Consider the following 6686-nt stretch of genomic DNA (forward strand, 5'->3'; position numbering starts at 1 on the left):
GCAAGGGATGAGAAGAGCAGAACGTGTCCCATAAGTAGAGCAATTGCAGCACACGATGGTGATGCAATCTGTCACCTCCAAGCTACCTGCTCCTGCCCAAACTGGGAGGAAAACCCAGCTCCCAAGCCCCAGGGAGATGCTCTGACAGTGAGTTTAGGCTTTTCCTGATGCACAGCCCTCCCCCAACCTCTCCCAAAGCTGATACAAACACTGACGTGCAAACCACCGTGCAAGCCAAGCATCACTAAATGGGAACTGCAATTTGGGCCCAGAAAATACACATCGGTGGACAGATGAAAGTGGGGCGGCTCCCAGAAGGTGCTTTGGTGCCCTGAGTGGCTCCGAGCTTTGCAGACCAGCCCTGCGTGCCCTGGGGATGCAGCACCCTCTGCTGCCGCCTCGGAGCAAAGAGCATCGCTGACGTTTCGCTGGGGATTTCCAGGCAGTTCTGCGGTTGCTTGGATTCAGTCATGTGTGCAGTGCCTCTTCTGCTAGCAAGTATGATGGATGATCAGAGTGAGCTGAGAACGAAAACCATTAACTTGTAAAACCCTTTTAATGAGCTGCCTGTGATTGTAGAAGACGAGGCAGAGTGTGAGCAAGGAGGGACTGCTGGGCTTGAAATGCAATGCTTTAACACATGCATCCCTCCTCTGGAGGGTGGGAAATGTTTCAGGATGCTTAAATCTCAGTCCAGCTCGTATAGGAAATCCATCACCTACAGCCCCACAGAGCAAAGCTCTGCTTTGTAATGGGAACCTCGGGGAGATTTTTCCGGCACAATGCGATTCAACAGGTGATCTTCAATTGCAAAACCTCCCTCTGTACTTTCACCTACAGACTTTCTTGGAGCCACAGATTTCTTTACCCGCATGTAATTGAATTAGCTAAATTAAGGAAAAAAAGGAGAAAGGAAGAAGTATTCAGAATCAGCGTGGCTGAAAAAATAACCAGAGAGCAGCAGGGCAGCACAAAGGCATCGCCTGCATTTGTGCAGTGATCCTCTGCAGGCTGAGACACAAAACCAGGCAGAAGAGGCATCTTGGCCAAGATGAAGCTTAGTCACAGCAGTTTGTTGTTGTTCCCTATCTGAATTTTGTTTTTTCTCATACGAGGGCTGGCCCATCAAAACAAGATTGCTTACAGACTTCTGACAGCCAGCTTCCAGTGCCAGCATTAAGTAACACGCAGAGTTGTTCGAACTGCAAGCGATTTGCAGGCTGGAAAGAACCTAATTGGTCTGCATGGAAAACTCCCCAGCGGGACAGAAAGCAAACACGGATCTTGATGCAGGCTGTTGGCTCGTCAGGAGCGCGCTACGGCTGCCAGCATGGTTCACTGACATCCTGTTTCTCTGCTGCTGCTCCACGGGGTCAGTCTGCATCTCCAGAGGTGGGAGAAGCATGAGGAGAGCTTCCTGTTTGCACTGCTTTTGCTCAAGAAGCTGCTCTCAGGGCAGAGGTGAAAGGATGCACAGCCAGATGAAGTGTGCTGGGGGAACTCTGGGAAGAGCAGACTGTACTTCTATGTCTTCTTCTGCCCTGGTGTGCCTTGCACTATGCTGCAGCACCTCGTTGTGGCTGTGCAGTTGATCTCTGGTCAGACCCAGGCTGGGATTACCTTCATTTAGATGCCAAATGCATCCCTCTGTAGAAGGCCTGCACTTCACTGATGCACCTACAGAAGGCAATCATGCAATGGCTGAGCTAAGAGAAGCATCCAGGAGTTCTAGTGTGAAATGGAAACACGTTTAAAGTTTTTCCACTGGTTTGGCCTGGGCCAGCATTAATGAATGCTGCTGCTGCTCTGCAGCCAAGTGGGAGCAGCTGTTGCTAACTGGGAGCTCCCAGCAAGGCTGCTGCAGCACACCAAGGCACCCCAGGCTCTCACATCACAGGGCATCGCTTCTCCATTTTCACTGAGATCTGCAGGAGGTTCCATTTCTTTCTAAGTCAAAGTCCCACTGACCAGCCATGATCTTCTCAAAGTCAGTGCTGAGCAATGTTAGCCTCACACGAGCCATTACAGCAAAGCAAAGATTTCCTGGCACAGTGGTTGATCTCTAACCTGATGCGAAAGGTTCATGCATTCAGCATAGCATCCAAAGCCACAGGTTGTCCATGAGCTGCAGTTCTGGTGGTGCATCCCAGGTGAAGCAGAAGAGTTCCTTAAGACCTTTTTATTTCTTTTCATAGGAATAGGAACGGTGTTATAATCTCTCACGAGCAGCATTTGCAGTTTATGTTGCTTCAGGGAAATACCATCCAGCAGAGCTGAAAGCCACCGATGTCCTTTTTGTCCCAGGTACAAAAACCAAGGGCTGCCATGCAGGAAACGTCCTATCATTGAAGCTTCAGGCTGCAACGCTCCTCATCATTCAGACCAACCAAGGTAAGAGCAGGATGCAGAATTGCAGCACACAAATCCCCTGCTCTCCCACAGATCTCCTCCTACTCCTGTTATTATGGTAAAGATTTATCTCAGCTGTGAGCCCAACTGAGACTCCTCATTAATCTCCACCTAAAAGCACTGGTAGTGGAGCAGCCTGGTGTGCCATCACCTACCTGAGCACCAGGGGGACTGAACACAAAGAAAAAATAAATCATCACCATCTCCCTGTGTTCCAACAGCTGCCTTCTAACCACCCCCACTGAACTGAGCTGATGCATATTTGCTCTCAAAGCCATGCTGCCTTTTATATCCCATCACATAGCTCATCCTTTTCCTGATTCATTTCTATGAATTACAGAGCATGTCACATAGATCCAAAGGAAGATAGAATACAACCAGACCTGAACATGGCCACTAATGTCACACCAAGCAGCTGGCTTGCACAAAGCACTGGCAGGGTGTGTGCTCTGTAGGAAAGAAGGCACAAATGCAGCAGTGCTGTGCTGCTGCTGGGCAGGAGCTGTGACACCCACGAAGGGAGCCATGGCTCACAGCATCACAGAATGGCCAGGGTTGGAAGGGACCTCAAGGATCTGAATCTCCAACCCCCTGCCACACGCAGGGCCACCAACCTCCACATTTCATAGCAGCCCAGGCTGCCCAGGGCCCCATCCAACCTGGCCTTGAACACCTCCAGGGATGGACGGGGCATCACAGCCTCTCTGGCAGCTGTTCCAGCACCTCACCACTCTCATAGTAAAGAACTTCCCCCTGACATCCAACCTCAATCCTCCTTGCTTCACCTTCAGACCATCTCCCCTTGTCCTGCTGTTATCTCCCTTTTCCAAGAGTTGATTCCCCTCCTGTTTGTAGGCTCGGTTCTTCCCAAATTAACAGCTCTCTTCTAACTCCAAATGTTTCTCTGCACAAAGCCCACAGGAAGAGATCCGCTCTCTTCCTTGGGATGTTTTCTTTGCCTTCTTTTTTCTCCCTTTCTTGCTGTACCTCTGCTGCTGTCACAGAGCTGGGGTTGGCTGTTTGCTTGGGACGTGTGGGCAGGAGCTCAGGGGAGAGGGGGAAAGAGCAGAGCTAATTACAGGGGATGCTCTCAAAAATAGAGCTGCTTTTCCCCTCGTCCGTGAGCTGCTGTGAGAGGTAGGTGTTGTTCTGGTTCTTTCCACAGCTTTGGATCAACAGAAGGGCAGAGTTACTGCTTTACACGGGTTTAAACTAAGCTCACTTACACCGCCGTCACAATAGAAACAACTGAAGTAATCTGACATATTTAGCTTCCTTTCCTTCCTGCTTCCCCGCTGTCTCTTTTCCTTTCACGCTCTTTATAGGGATATCAACCACCAATCCCTTCCCTGCAGATCCTGTGTGGCTGCGCCGTGACCACATCCTGCCATCCTGCCCCCAAACGATTACATCAAAAAGGAAAAGCCATCAGAACCGGCAGTGCTCAGCTGGCTGGGAGCAGCAGGAACGACCTGCCGGCTCCTTGGGGTGCACACAGACCTGCTTGGTGAACAAAAACAAGCCCTGGTTTGCCTTTCTGCACTGACAGATCCTATTGTGCCCACATTCCAGGAGTCTGGGGGAGGAAGACTGTAAGAGGAGGGGCTTTGTGGTCTGACTGCTGTGAAGATGGAGATGTTTGTGTCGTGTGAACTGGCTCAGAATGGCGCTTACCAGCACTGCACTGGTACAAATAAGGGCAGCACAGTGAGTGCAAGGTTGGTGCTCATGGGATCCCCGTGCCTGTTTGCTGTCTTAGTTTTCATTGAACGAGGCCTGAAGGGCTGAGGGCTGGCATGCATGGAGCACAGCCTGGCTGCAGTGCACGGAGGGTGAGATGATCACACGTAGCCACTTCCCAGGCAGGGCAGCAGTTAACGATGTGTCCTCAGCCTATTCAGAATTCTCATTCTGGGGGTTTAAACTGCAGAAATTAAACTGGGCAGAAGTTCAGCTTGGACAGCTTCCATGCTGGAACAGCCGTATTTTCCTTGTCTTCTGAAGAAAATCAAGAGGAAGAAATGCTTTAGCAACGTCTGTGGTCAAAAGAACTTTTTCTAGTGGCAGACTCTGAGAAAATCCCAGCTTCACCCACACGGGGCTGCAGCAGCAGCAGCAAAAAGTGAACGTGACCGTCCTTGAGAAAACCCTGTGCAGAGTTTGTTCTTTGTCGGGGTCACCACCTCTGAAGTTCTTCTTTTCCTCGTGCTTCTGGAGCCTGGATTTGGGGATGAGGCTGAGGAAAGGCTTGGTTCCCCTTCTTAAGGCTGATGGAAGTGCTGGGTTAACACACACAGCAGCCCTGAGAGTTCTGTGACACACGATGGGATGGCAGACAATGGATAGAGAATGTATGGGTAGACCATAATTGGTCACCTGGGATGGATACACGGCTTGCAAGGACACTGGAAAGCCAGGAACTGCAAAATGAGCAGGGAAAAGGCTGCAGGACTGCTGGTGAAATGGCTCCAGGACTGCTGGCATTCCAGCAGTGGGGCAGAAGCCGTGGAAAGTTCTCTGGGAAACAAACAGAACAGGAAACAGTACTGTTGTATCAGTGGGCAGGGAGGCTGCTGCTGCACCCATAAAGCTTCCACGGGGCTATTTGTCATTTTCTGACAGCACAGAAACGTGCACCATAAAACATTTCTCAACTTTGGCTCTGTTGAACTACCCATTTACTGCTGTTGTTGTTGTTTTAAATACATATTTCTCACAGTTACTGAAAGGTGCATTAGATTGCACCCAGAACAAAGGCAACGCAGTGCTGGCTCACAGGAGAAAATGAGTTTGATGGGAAGCATCAGGACTGAACATTGGCAGGCCTGTCTTACTGCAGTTTGATAGGCAGAGCACCTCTGTGATTCTGGGCACAGAACCTGAGGCCTTCAATGAAAGCTCGTAATGCTGCATCTGCTCCAACCATTCACACTCAGTGGCATTCAGTCTTACCTAATTGACATGACTTGTAATTCCATTGGTTTTGTTTCTGGGATAATAGAAGTGAAGCAGTTTGGCTCTCGATTTGTGATTCTGCCTTACACTGAATTTGTACCTGCAGGGTCTGTCGTAGCAAAGCACACAGCAGGGTCACCAGTGTGCTAAAATCACATATGCAGTCGGTGCCTGTGTTAGGTCAAGGCAGAAAGCAAATGTGTTTTACATCTGAGACGAGGCAGAGCAAGAATGGCATCACCTAGGATGCTTTCTGGAAGCACCCGCTGCTCTTTGGGAGCATCATCATTTTAAAGCGGGCTTCAAACCACCAACACAGTGTAAAACATCTGCAAGTTTGCAGTCGCTATGAATAAACCGTGGGTGAAACTGTGAGCGGTTGCATGTCTCACCCTCGGTCACCTAGCGATGTTTATGGCTCTCTGTATGACTCACTGCTTAATTAGTGTTTGCATTACCTAAGGATGCTGGAGTCCCAGCCAAGAGAAGACCCCGTCATGTTAAGGGCTGTACATGCAGGGAGCAGCCTGAGAACACGCAGCATAAACAGAGGAAGGGAAACAAAGCAGTGAGAGGGGCTGGCTGCCCCACAGCAGAGCAGCGGGGGAACTGAGCCCCTCATCATCCCATCTCTGTACAGTTATCTACAGATTAAACCAGGCTGTATCCTCCTGTGCTTAGAAAAGTAAATCTGGCAACTGGTATGATGCAAAACCGTGCTCAAGTTAAAGTAATGCTCCCATATGCATGTATTTCCTTAACTGGTATTATTTGTACTGATATTAAATGGTTTTGTTATTTAGGAAAGGCAGAAACAGGAGCCTCGATGTGAGTTAGCAAACATCAGTCTGTGGTTCTGATCATCTGTTCCTCATGTATCTCAGAGATCACAGCCACCAAGTGCTTCCTCTCACTTTGAGTCCCAAGCCACAAGCACTGACATGTTGGCCTCACTCTTAACAGCATCCTTGCCTCTCTGCAAGCTCAGAGCCCAAAGAACATCCCCTCTTTTTTCTTTTCCTCCCACTGAATTGACTCCCGGGAAGGAGCTGAAACCTGCTATCAGAAATTCAAAGATCCAAAATGTTCGAGCTCAGCAATGAACTCCAGCTGCTATTTTTCAGAGATCAAAGATTTCACTGCTCCATGTCCTTGCACAGTACAGGGAGATCTGGACACGGGACTACCTGATTTCTAGGGGTTTTTTTAGGGCAATTCCTTCCTTCTTACAACTTCAACTCGATGTGCTATCCCAGTTTTCCATGGCAAACTTGCTGCTGGAAACATCCACACTCTCCTCCTGGCAGCCTCCATGCAGGACC

The sequence above is a fragment of the Tympanuchus pallidicinctus genome, unplaced genomic scaffold (assembly GCF_026119805.1).
Source record: "Tympanuchus pallidicinctus isolate F22 unplaced genomic scaffold, pur_lepc_1.0 scaffold51, whole genome shotgun sequence".
NCBI classification, from domain to species: Eukaryota; Metazoa; Chordata; class Aves; order Galliformes; family Phasianidae; genus Tympanuchus; species Tympanuchus pallidicinctus.